Source organism: Echinops telfairi, unplaced genomic scaffold (assembly GCF_000313985.2).
Source record: "Echinops telfairi isolate 266 unplaced genomic scaffold, ASM31398v2 ScPeMD7_60;HRSCAF=208, whole genome shotgun sequence".
In the NCBI taxonomy this organism is placed as follows: Eukaryota; Metazoa; Chordata; class Mammalia; order Afrosoricida; family Tenrecidae; genus Echinops; species Echinops telfairi.
The window spans coordinates 30,511,547-30,525,493 of record NW_022103958.1 but is presented as its reverse complement, the minus strand read 5'-3'; positions in this window follow the sequence as shown (position 1 = coordinate 30,525,493).

Here is a 13,947-nt window from a genome sequence, read left to right as displayed (position 1 = left end):
TTCCCTCTCTAGTGTGATTGTTCCCTTTAAAGGTCTGCCTATTGTTTGGCTAGAACTTGAGCCATGGGGGAAAATTCAGGAGCAGGCCTGAAGGAAGAAAAATTCTGGAACAAAGCTTAACATTTTTAAAGAAAAGAATAGGCTTACTGTAGTCCCTTTTGAAGATGCCCCATCAAACCAGATCAACCACTATTTACTGGGCACCAGGAAGGAATTATAAACGTGGGTATATTTCGAAGCAAATATATTCAGGGGTTCAGAAGGAAGCCTAGTGAAAAGCGATCCCAGTGGTACTTGTAATAGGTGAGTCATTTCCTCTCCCACCCAGATCATAATACTGATTGAAGACAGACTCTATAAACAACTGTTCTTCCCACTCCCAGAGAACGAGCATCAAGGATAAAATTAGATAAAGTTGATTGCATCACTGCATTGCTTTTAAGAGAGCAAGAAACTTGTATGGAAGCAACTTATATTAAAAACTACACGTGAGATCCTGCAATTATTCTATCCAGATACAATTATCTAGATGAGTTAGGAAAAAAAACAACAAACATAATTGCTTAAATTGTTTAGATGATAGGAAGGAGGGAGAGTTAAATTGAAGGTCTGGCGCTAAATTACAGACCTCTCCTTGGGACTTGGAGAAGTATTTATTATATCCACCAACTGGACGCCAGTCATGGAAGAAAAAGGCGCTTGTCTTTGAGGAGAGTAAGATTCAGATGGGGTAATACATGATGAATTTACAGGCTATATGCTAATTATGGTGGTAGAGGTCAGCATAAGGTGCTAAGAAAACTCAAAGGAGGGGCACCTCACCCACTGTTCTGAGGGAAACAAGTCCAGAAGGCTTCATAGCGAAGCCTGCATTGAGATGAAGATACTTAAGAGATTCCTTCAGCACATTCTGTTTCAGGATATTGGAACAACTTAACAAAAATCACAGGGACGGTATATGCAGTGATATCTTTAAGGAGATCAATAGTTCTAAGACATGATTATGGGTTAGAAGGTAGGGAAAAGTAGCAAGAAATAAATGTGGAGGAGTGAGTCACAGGACAAATTTAAGAGCAGGTGTATAGCATTGCCACTAACACCTTCCCTGAAAAATAAACACAAAATCAAAACTGTAAAATTGGGTTATCAATGACAACCTCTTGGCCCCTTAGCACATAACTTAGAAAAGCTTACAACTCTGGAATTTTGGTTTTGAGGCTTTTATGGACTAATTTAAAGTAAATTAGCCAAGAAGACTACAAAGAACAGTGTCAGACACACTAGAAGAAAAGGCAGCTCTTGAAGGGTGCCAAACAAGTCAACTGGGAACAAACACATTATTCGTTGAGCAAGATCCATTTTGATTTCAGTTCTTACATCCCTAACTTGCCCTGTGTCCTCTTCTCCTTCAGTAACTGGGGTTTCTAGGGTTGTCAAGACCCGAATGCGATGGTGACAATGAGGTGAGGAGAGGTGTGTTTTTAGGTGAATGGAAGAACTGGAGGAAAGTAGGCACAAAGCTGAACTAGCCAGTGAGGACGTGAAACACTGGGACCATTCAACCTTCTCTCCATTCTTCAGTCTTGGGGTAAAGACCTAAGGCTGGATTTCAAGAATAACTGTGCTCCTAAGCGGGCCTTTGTTAATAGAGAATATATTCAGTTATTATCTTTAATGTTCCCATTTGGAAAGTCATTTTATTTTACCATTCACCTACCTTTCATTCTTTACTTCATTTATTCATCCATCTCTCTTTCCATCCATTCATTCAATAAAAGGTTTTTACCTAAAATAATATGTTTAATATTTATTTACAACTCTAGTAACCCCAAATTACCAAGAATATTCTAACACAATGTACAATTATAACTAACAACTATTAAGGATTAACTAGGAAATAAATACTGCTAGTAATTTCCTTAATGTTCACAACAGGCCGATGAGATAATTGAGGAAACAGAAGCAGAAAGAAGTTAAGTAATTTGCATAAGGTTGAACAGTTTCAATGGTCAGATCTAGGACTTGAATCCACTGGAGGACTGTGGTGGTTACATAATCTGTTTCCAATTTGAGACTATTAAGAGTGAAGGGGTGGAGTACAGCCTGTCAATCAGGTCGCAGCTTGATGACCTCATTTGGAGGCGCTGAGGAGATAAATGGCTCACTGAAGGCAGGACACAGGCTCTCCCTGCAAGACATTTATGTTGACAAGCCACATAGAGCTAGGCTGATGGTAGCCAGGGTCCTGAAGCTGGAGGAGCCACATGGAGACCCATGGCAGCCAGAGCTGCTTCTACTGTCACTGGATCCACAAGACATTCCACCCACTGTCTTGTGGTCTTCCTGGATTTGGTATTTATTGCATGGCTGGGTGAGTCTGAGGAAGAATTTATAGACTGGTCTCAGACATATGCACTAATATAGGACTTATGAACCTGATCTGGACTGGGTTGGGATTTTTTTTCAATATTCAATTGCTCTTTTATCTAAAGCTCTTTCTTATACACATATGAGTGTCTATGAAGTTGTTTCTCTAGTCAACCCAGGCTAACACAAGGATTTAATTTTCAACTGAAAATTGGCCCATGCATGCTTTTCCTCTTCCCATACTCAAATATAATTTTAAAATGATGTTTCTTTTGCTTATCTGGATTTTCCCCCACTTTTATCCAACATCATTAATTTCCTTTTATTCTGATCACTAAATATTCCAATTTGGGTGCAGTGAAGAGAACAGGTACATTTCAAACACAGGTAGTATATTTCAAACACAGGTAATTTTATTCTAGGAAGGAGTTGCACATGTGTTGGTAGAGGTCAGATACTAAACAGAGAAATTAGCAACATCAGGAAGCTGGGCTAACATTTTCTAATACTTATTATCCTTTGGAAAGAATAATAATAATAAGTGATGTTGCCAATGCTTAGAAGCCGAAGTCAAACCAAGGCAAAGTGGAAGAAGCTAAACCCAAGGATGAGCTGTCCTGATATATCTTGGACCACACAGAGCAAGATTGCCTGTCCAGAACCAAGGTCACAGAGGGAAAACTGGACCACTAAGCCACTATCCACTCAGGCAGAGAACAAATTGTCCTGGCTTTTGTCCTTCTCCTACATTCCAATATTCTGATCTGACTCTTGGCCCCCTAGTTAGAGAAAGAGCTGTAGGCATTTAGTAGGCCTCCGGTTGAGAATGGGAGAGAGATGTTAGTAAAGAGCTAGGCTGGCAGAAACGCAGCCATGTGGGCATTGAGTGGTCCTAAAGTTGGCTCTGAGCTGGGCCATTTAGTAGTAAAGAATTCCATGTGCAGGAGGCTGACCATGAAGAGGCCTGATGTCAGAGAACAGCTAACAGAGTTGAGCAAGCTCCTCTCACTGTCTATGAGCCGGGTCAGTTAGTAACATAATCCAACAGGGGAGAGGCCTGGCAGCAGAGAGTAACTGAGTTTGCTGCCCTAGAGGGAGAAATGCATACTCCACTGGGGATAACTTACAGAAGTTGTTTGTATGCTTTCTAACATGACCCTGAGTTGTTTCTGTCAGTTCCCAGTTAATTCTGACCTTACGTTATTGCTTGTTACTTCCCTGATAAATTACACAACTGTGAGTGTGGGCTGTGAGTCAGGTGTAGCAACACACCAAAGAGCAGAGAAGTAAAGAGCACTGGGGGAGAAGCAGCTGGTGTCAGAAATCCTGGAGAAGTGGGAAGTAGCTGACTGCTCCCCCAACACTGTTTCCTTAAGAGACCACAGAGACCACAGAATGCTTGAGATACAGGTGCAATAAAAATGACTCCATCCTCCCTGAATCACATTGTAGTATGCTCACTCCTCATTTATCAAATGGCTAGGTGCCAAAGACTAGGTTATTTGAAAATCAAAATTACGTGAAAATGGAGAATAATCACATCAGATCATTACATGACTGTCAAATCACCGAACTGCCAAAGACTGAGAATCAATCGGACACATCAGCTCCACCACCACAGCCAGCATCCGTCTCAGGTTGCATCTTGGCATTCTTAATGCCAGATGTATATCACTGCTGCACAAAATAGTTGGAGTGTAGATATTTTACTATTATCGTAAAGGTGAAAAGTCAGATAAGGAGATAGTTGAAAAGAGAGGAGTAGGTACCATATTTGGTTACCATCACACTATTGATTACATTGACTGTACTGCTGTCACTAGAAGTCTCGATTGAAAAAATTAACATGAGGTGACCCTCCTATAAAACACCCTCCTAGTATCATTTAACCGAGGCTATAATTGGTCGTCTCTTCAAATTTTATTTTCAAGGCCTTCAATCTCAGTTGTGTTCATCCAAATTGTTATGGATCAGCCATATCTGTTACGGCTCTGTGTTCACAAGTCAGTTGTTCCAACCCAGTTGGTCAGAAACTTCTATGAAGGACATCACACAGGCTATTTTGGAAGACAACCTGGAGATCAAATCTCAGCAGTAATTTGTTCCAGTAAATCCCTGTTACAATCTCAGTAAGGCATCTCCCGCCCACCCCATCCCCACCCCTGCCCCATCAGTCTAAATGTACTGAGCAACGGCTATGTCTCTACATTTGATTTTGCCTGTGTAGACAGCTTGAGGACATGTGACTAACCGAATCATGTAATGAGAAAAAGCTTACACCGCAAATGGGTTGGATTTCTTTTTTTTAAAATCATTTTATTGGGGCTCATAAAATTCATCACAATACATACATCAATTGTGTAAAGCACACTTATACATTTGTTGCCTTCATCATTCTCAAAATACGCTTTCCTCTTGGGTTCCTGGAATTAGCTCATTTTCCTTTCCCCCCTCCCCCTCCCTCCCCCCTCCCCTCTCCCTCATGAACCTTTAATAATTTATAAATTATTATTATATCTTATCTTACACTGCCCGGCATCTCCCTTCACCCACCCTTCTGTTGCCCATCCCCCAGACAGGAGGTTATACGTAGATCCTTGTGATCGATTCCCCCTTTCTACCCCAGCTTCCCTCCCGGTATCGCCACTGACACTGCTGGTCCTGAGGGGTTCATCTGTCCTAGATTCCCCGCGTTTCCAGTTCCCATCTGTACCGCTGTGCATCCTCTGGTCTAACCAAGTTTGCAAGGTAGAATTGGGGTCATGGTAGTTATGGGGGTGAAGTGTTTAAGAACTAGAGGAAGGTTGTGGGTTTCATTATTGCTATACTGAACCCTAAGTGATTCACCTCCTCCCCACTACCCCTCTGCAAGGTATGGCCAGTTGTCTACAGATGAGCATTGGGTCCCCATCACACGCCACCATCATTCACGTTATGATTTTTGTTTTCCTCCCCCGCCTTTGGTGCTTGAAGCCTGGTCCCTTCGGCCCTTCATGATCACACATGTTGCTGTGCTGCTTCCATGTAGGCTTTGTTGCTTCTGGGCTAGATAGCCACTTGTTTACTTTCAAGCCTTTAAGTCCCCACATGCTATAGGTCTCGATAGCCGGGCACCATTAGCCTTCTTCACCACACTTACTTATGCACACATTCGTCTTCAGCGTTTATGTGGGGAAGGTGATCACACAATGATGGCTTTTGTTCTTTGGTGTCTGCTACCTGATCCCTTCAACACCTCATGTTCACACAGGCTTGTGTGCTTCTTCTCTGTGGGCTTTGTTGTTTCCGAGCCAGATGGCCGCTTGTTTGCCTACAAGCCTTTAAGACCCCAGATGCTATATCTTTTGATAGCCGGACACCATCAGCCTAAACCCAAACCTGTTTTCCTTTCCTGCTTTCGGTTTCTCAGCCATTGTTTTTGTCACTGCAAAAGTATTACTTGAAGGAGCGCTCTTAGTACTGAAAATGCATATCAAGGAAACTATACTACAGGCCAATCTCATAAATAGACATAGATATTCTCCTCCTTTGGAAATAATCAAGAGATATCAAGGAACTAAGCAATAGAGATGAAGATATTAGCATTATTATAGATAAAGTTGCTTGGAGAAGTGTGTTGATTCTGCAACAACTATGGGCCTCATAAAATTCATCTTTAGGACTAAAGAAAAAATGACCCACATAGCACTGGGCAATTGCAGATTTTCTCCTGCTATAAAATTTAAAACAAGGAGGTTATAGTACAGTATCCATTTTTTTCATGGAGATCAATGTCAAATACAAGGAGGGGAAGGGGCTGGATAGACACACTCCCAGCTACAATACCATCAACTGATAATCAGCTTCTCCTCCCTTAGGAGGTAGTAGGTGAATGGGCTTCATTCTGCCCATACAGCAAATAGATTATGAGTGCCTACTTTGGGGAGACATAGATATAGGTCTTATTTTCCATTTCTTGCTGTATTTTTAGAGTTGGTTTAAATCTAATGGTTTCCTTCATAGACACTACCCACTTTACTGAAAGAAAATGATGGGATAAATCTCACATCTATATTTGCTCAATTCTCGGCTAGAGACACTTTTGAAATGTATGACTTTGGCCCGTCAACATGTATTTGCTGAACAATGAGTGAGCACCAGGTCCTCGTTTGGGGCATAAGCGTGTAAAGATACTTGTCCACCAAGTGTTTGTGCTACAGTTAAGGAGGCTGATAATAAGTAGGTAAAAGAAAGATAAAATGGAATCTTAGGTAGAGATAAGTGCTTTAAAGAAAATGATACAGAATAAAGGGAGCTAAGAGGTGGGGGTTATTTTTCAATTGGGACAGAGAGGATCACTCTGAAGAGGTGATCTTTACCTTTAAGCAGAGGCCTGAATGAGGTAAGGTAGTTAGCTATCCATGCAAAAATAAGGGGGAGTGTATTTCACACAGATAAAATAAGTACCAAAAATCTCAGGATAGACAAAAATTGAGATAATATATATAGGACATTATACTTCCAAATCTCAGAACATACATTATTTTCAAGGACGCATTAAATATTTACGAAATTTTTCACATACTGACCCATAAAACTAGTTTCCACATGTTTAAAAGATTAAATATATGCATAGTATATTATCTCCACACAATGAAATTATAATAAATTAAAAGAATATTTCTTTATGTTTTCTACCACCTGTCTATCAGTTTGTAGTACTGGGGTGGCTTGTGTATTTCTGTGGTGCTGGAAGCTATGTCACTTGTATTTCAAACGTCAGCAGCGTCACATGGGGGGAATAATTCACAGCAGAGCTTCCAGACAAGCACAGAGGAGTCAGCTGCCCATTTAGGAAAAAGCAGCCCCTGGGAAGCTGGCAGATCACATGGAGACCCTGTCCGATACTGAAGGAAGCAGGGCTGTGTCTGAGCCAGAGCCAGAAGATGGGCCTCTCGGGTCAGAAGACACTTAAAATATAACTCCGGGGGAACTGCCTTCTCAAAATAGAGCCAACCACGGCAAAGCGAATGAGTGAAGGCTGTGGGAGTGGAGGCTTCAGGATGGGACCGTTGTTTGATGATGGGACACAACTCGAGATGAGAGAAGTCTGCTAGTGAACAGAACTAGTGATGAACTAAGTGTGAGTCTAGGAAACTTAGAAGTCGTCACAAATGAAACAGAACCCAGAAAGACCAATATCCTAGGTGTTAGTTAGCTGAAATGGACTGATATTGGTCATTTTAAATCAGAAAATCATATGTTTTACTATACCGGCGATGCCACAATCAATGGGAATGGTGTGGCATTCAGTCATTGTCACAAAGGACATTTCAAATTCTATCTTGCAGTACAACACTGCCTATGATAGGATCATATCTATCTGCCTTCAAGGAAATCCAATCAATACAAGTATTTTCAAATTTATGTACCAACCATAAAAGCCAGTGATGAAGACATTAAAAAATTCTACTAATGTCTTCAGTCTGAAATTGATCAAACACACAATCAAGATGTATTAATAAATATTGATAATTAGGAGAGAATAGGAAGGATGAATAGTTGGAAAATATAGTCTTGATAATAAAAAATGTAGCTAGAGATTGCAAGATAGAATTTTGCAAGACCAACAATTTGTTCATAGAAAATATCTTTTTGAATTACACATGAACTTCTCCAGATGGCATACATAAACATCAAATTGACTACATCTGTGGGAAGAGCTAATGGAGATGCTCAATAGCAGCTATAAGTAGGCCAGGACCTGACTGTGGAAAAGACATTCAATTTGCTCCTACGTAAATTCAGGTGGAAGCTGAAGAAAATGAAAATAAGTCCACAAAAGCCAAAATACAAGCTTGAGACTATTTCAAGAATCCATCCGGAAGAGATTTGCTGCATTGAACACTAATAACAGAAGACCCGATCAACTGTGGGAGGACATGCAGAATGCCATTCAGGAAGAAATCAAAAGTGCTGAAAGAGACAGGAAAGAAGGAAGATCAGAGTGAATGTCAGAGGAGTCTCTGAAACTTGCTTTTGATCAGAAAATACTAAGGCAAATGAAAGAAATGATGAAGTTAAAAATGGGGAAAGAAAACTTCAAGGCAGCTCAAGAAGACAAAGTACAATATTATAACGAAATGTGCAAAGAAAGAGTTGGAAAATAAAAAAGGAAGATTTTTTTGACATACCTTAAACTGACAGAACTCAAGAAAAAAAACTAATGCCTCAAATTGCAAAAGCAAAAGATTCTAGGGGCTAAATATTGAATGATGCAGCAAGCATCAAAAAATATGGAAAGAATACAGAGTAATTGTACTAAAAAGAACTAGTCAACTACCATTTCAGGAGGCAGCATAGGAACAAGAATCAACGTTACTGAAGGAAGAAGTTCAAGCTGGACTGAAAGTATTAACAAAAACCAAAGCACCAGAAATTGATGGGATAACAATGGAAATGTTTTAACTAGCCTGTGAAGCACTGAAAGCACTTAGTTGTCTATGTTAGAAAATTTGGAAGACAGCTTCCTTGGCTAACTGACTGGAAGAGATCCATATTTATACCCATTTCAAAGAAATATTACCCAAAAGAATGCTTATATTATAGAACAATATCATTGATAGTCTGGATGACCAACATCTCATGCTTGGTAAAGTGGAAGGACATTAAAAAAGAGGAAGACCCTCAAGGAGATGGATTATCCCATGTCTACAACAATGGGTTCAGAAATAAGAACAGTTGTAATGGCGCCAAGTTTTAGACCGTTGTGCATAGGGTTGCTATGGGTCAGAAACAACTCGATAGCACTCAACAACAACAGCATCATCGATATCATAAGCAAGTAAAATTTTGCTGAAGATCATCCAACAAAGGTTGCAGCAATATATTGCTTGAGAGCTGCCAGAGGTTCAGGCCAGATTTAAAGGAGGATGTGGAACAAGGAATATCATTGCTGATGTCAGATGGATCTTGGTTGAAAGCAGAGAATACCATAAATATTTGTACTTGTATTTCATTGACTATGCCAAAGCATTCAACTGTGTGCATCGTAGCAAACTATGGATAGGCTTGAGAAGAAAGGAAATTCCAGAACACTTCATTGTGCTTACTTGGAACTTGTACATGGATTAAGAAGTAGTTGTGAGATAAGAACAAGGAAATATTGCCTGATTTAAAATCAGGAAAGGTGAATGCCACAGCTGTATACTCTCACTGTACTCAATCTGGATGCAGAGCACGTCATCTAAGAAGCTGAATTATATGAAGAATGCAACACTTGGATTGGAGGAAGGCTTATTAAAAACCTGTGATATTCAGATGACAACCTTGTTTGCTGAAAGTGTGGAGAACAAGAAACACTTGCTGATGAAGGTCAGATTGAAACTTTTAGGATGGATTACAATTCAATGTAAAGAAGACTAAAATCCTCACAACTGGACCAATAAGAAACATGATAATTGGAGAAACAGTTGAAGTTGTGAAGCATTTTGTCTTGCTTGGCTATACAATCAATGCCTGTGGAAGCAGCCGCCCAGAGATCAAAAGACAAGTTGAAATGGGTATATCTTCTGCACAAGAACTTATTGAAATACTGAAGAGCAAGAAGGTGACTGTGAGGACTGGGGTGTGCCTAACGCAAGCCAATTGCCTCATACGTATGTGAAAGTTTGACACTGAATAAGGGAGATTGAAGAAGAACCGATGCATTTGAATTGTCATTCTGGAGAAGAATATTGAAAGTACCATGGACTGCCAAAAGGACAAATCTGTCATGGAAAAAGTATGGCCAGAGTGCTTCTTAAAGGCAAGGGTAGTGAGACTTTATCTTACGTATTTTGGTCAGGTTGTCAGGAGAGACCAGTCCCTGTAGATGGATATCACGCTACTTAAAGTAAGAGGCACAGCAAAAGAGAGGAAGACCCTCAAGGAGATGGATTGACACAGTGGCTACAATAATGGTCTCGAATAGAGGAACAATTGTGAGGATGCCACACAGTGAGTAGTGGACCATTCTGTTGTGCATAGGGTCACTGTGGGTGGAAGAATACTCATGGCACCTAACAAAAACCACAGCATCCTTATGCTTTCAGAAATTAATTAATACTTCTAAATAACTCATATATCAATATAACAAACTGTGGTCTATATTAAAACATGAGGGGAGCTTCAAAACGGTAGAAAAAATCCTTTAACTGTCATTTCCTTTTTCTCATGAATTTTTCAAGACCCTTCGTCTATTTTTAACTCAATGGAAGTTGTTGTTGTTAGGTACAGTCTAGGTCTTCCCAACTCATAGTGGCCTGATGTCCAAATGAATGAAGCCGAGCCAGTTTCTGCCTCATCTTCATAATTGTTCCTCTGTGTGAGGCCATCGTTACAGCTTCTATGTCAGTCCATTTCATTGTGGGTCGTCAGAATTAGGAGTTACAGCAGTTACTGTAACCATATTGTGTGTGTATTAGAAGATGACTAAATTTAACAAGATATGCACATATATAAAGAAATCAGAAAAATAACAGCCAAATAGGCCTGAGTAAAATTAGCAAAGAAATAATAAAAAGAGTTAAAAATAAACAAAAATAAAAATGTAAAAACCTGAACAAACTACCATGCAGTCACTTCTAACTCACAGCTGCTGTGTTTGGCTGAAATGACTAGAGAAACAAATCCAGAGACACTCATATATGTATAAGAAAGAGCTTTATATCAAAGAGTAATTGTGTATTAAGAAAATGTCCCAGACCTGTCCAGATCAAGTCCATAAGCCCAATATTAGCCTATAAATCCAATACTAGTCCAAAAATCCTTCTTGAGACTCATGCAGTCACATGCAATTATGAAGAATGTTGGACGATCATAGGCTGGTGAGTGCAAGGTCTTGTAGTTGGCAGTAGATGCAACTCCGGGGCTCTGGCTGCCATCCGCTTGGCTTGAAGTGGCTCATGAATAGGAAGGTGAAACAAAGAGAGAGTGTGTCCTGCCTCCCAGGAGAAAGACAGAAAGTTCCCAGAATCCTCATGAGAAGGCCATGCCAACAAGGAGGCATCATCAGGCTGTGACCTGATTGGTAAGCTAGACAAGACCCCTTCACTCTTAACACCCTCAGGTTGACACGAGATTATGTAACTACCACAGCTCCCCTACACGACAGAGCAGAACTGCTCCCTAAGGTTTTTGAGGTTGTAATTCTTCACCGGAGGACAAAGCCCATATTTAACAGGAAGGATAAACACGGCCAGTGAGTCTCTGAAAAGGCTTTTGGTCTATTTCATCATTCTAGACATGACTGGGCAGTGGTTTTACAGGTATTAATTTTTAAATTAATTATTAAAAGAATACACTATCATCGTGAATGAGGGGGAGTGAGGGGTGGGGACCCAAGGCCCATCTGTAGGCAACTGGACATCCCTCCGCAGAGGGGTAGCGGGGGAGGAGATGAGCCAGTCAGGGTGCAGTGTAGCAACGATGAAACACACAACTTTCCTCTAGTTCTTCAATGCTTCCTCCCCCCACCTCCCCACTGTCACTCCAGCAGTCGCATCCTATAGTTGTGAGGACAAGTCTAACTGAGGTTCTCCTTTGCAGCCACATGTTTCTGGAGCAATCTCATCTCAGCCAAAGTTGTGCAGGACCAAAGCTGATGCATTCACAAGGCCTCGTAATTTGGACTTCTCCCATGGCTATGAGATCCTATAGCACTTAACCATTTAAATTTTGGAGGACGGTAATTAAGGAAGAATGTTCCTGTGGTGATGTGCGGGGTCTCATCAAATGAATCTGCTGCTGGCATGGCAGTAAAGGTTGCCTCCAAACCGAGCATGGTTTACAATAATGGAAGCAGATGGTTTACCGAGTTAGGGAATGAGAACTGATTATTGATTTGCTATCCTTGTAAGCACATCAGTGGAGAGTGATAATGGACTGTACCGCTTATAACAGAGTAAATAGCCATTTTTATATTACTTGCTTTCTTGCAAATTGGCTACTGGCAGTGAGAGTAAAATATATGGCTGTCTCATATCTTGAAGCACTAAACAAATTGCACGAGAGGAATGCAACGAAGCACAGTACAACATTTGCTGATATTTATAACTTGAGCTCCAGCTGAAAACCCCACATTAAAAAGTTCACAATTCTCCCTTGTTTAATTTGCCACAGTCATTTGGGGATTGCTTCCTCAAGGTTTAACAGCCACAGTGATTTTGGAATAACACAGAATGGTTTTTTAACCTCACAACACTGAAGAAGAACTCTGGGTGGCTCTTACCAATTTGTCATTCCTTTGACGAAGTATTGGCTATTCTCTGGACAAGTATTTCTTGTGGGCGGTGGGGGCGGGGAAGGGAATAGTATCTGTAAGCATTAGAATGGAAGGCATATCAGACTATAGGGATGTAGCTTTCAAAGGACTCTTTCATAAAGATTTGGAGCAAAATTTGGATTTTTACTTTGTCTCTCATTCTTCATGACTTTGCTCCTGTCTCTTCTCGGGCTACAGAAAGCATGCCGTCAGAGGTGTGCACTTACAGACACACTCCAGTCTGAATCATTCCCCACATGCAATCTCGCCTTCCCTCTAGGAGGTGCTCAGAGTCTGCATTCATTTTACTGTTGAGTCAATCTGTAGGCAGAGTGAGTTTTTGTGATACCGGACTTCCCTGTCCATTTGTGGCCAAGACAAAGGGGTAGTCCATTGGTTGGCATCCCTAGCTAGGTTATTTTTATCTGGATGTTGGGAGATACTTTAGCTTCTAACTGGGAGAACCGATTTATTTCTGAAATCTACTCCCCAGATGGCTGTAGCTATATCACTGTTCAGAATAGAGGGTCTCTAACCCCTTTATACTAACGTGTGGTCCATTTTTTATCTTCACACAGAGTCTGTGTTGTTGAAGAGAGTAAATGGATTTCATTTTTCTCAAAAAATGACTGTTGTTATCTATGCCCAGAAACCAAAGTCAAAACCAGGGCCAAGTGGGAGAAGGTAGCACCTGTTCCTCTTGTACCTTAGGCTGAAAATCCCCTTCCTGAACAAGGGCCCCTCCTTTTAAGGTCCTTGGATGATAAGAACATCCCTACCAGTGGGAGTCTCTCTGACCACAAGGGGGCCTCCGAGAACTACTGCCCCCTGGTTGATGGGCCTGCTGTTTTCCTCCTTCCCTGGAACATCCAAGCTCAACTTGCATCTGAGGGGCCACCTTGTACCCTGTACACACAGAGCCCTCTCCTGTACAGTACATCTGCCTCCTCCTTCTTGGGGTGCATGTGGGGCACAGGGCAGAGCCCCTCCCAATGCAGCACAAGCCAGCCTATGGAACCCAGCCATGGTGGCGGGCACCTCTAGTCCTCTCTCTGTCCAGTTGCCCCACACATGTTCCAGTACTGTAAGTCCTCCCTGCCCTCTGCCTGCCTGTCTGGACCCACTTCATCCTGCAGTTCCTCCACTCCAAGCTTCAGCCCCTGGAGCTTCTATGGGCCCTAGTTTGGCACCCCGACCTGCTGCAGTGATGCACAAGCAGAGTGGGAGGCTATGCTGTCAGAGCTCCTCTCCCATGCTCCACCACGAGCCCCTAGCCTGCCTAGTGCAGCACACTTGCC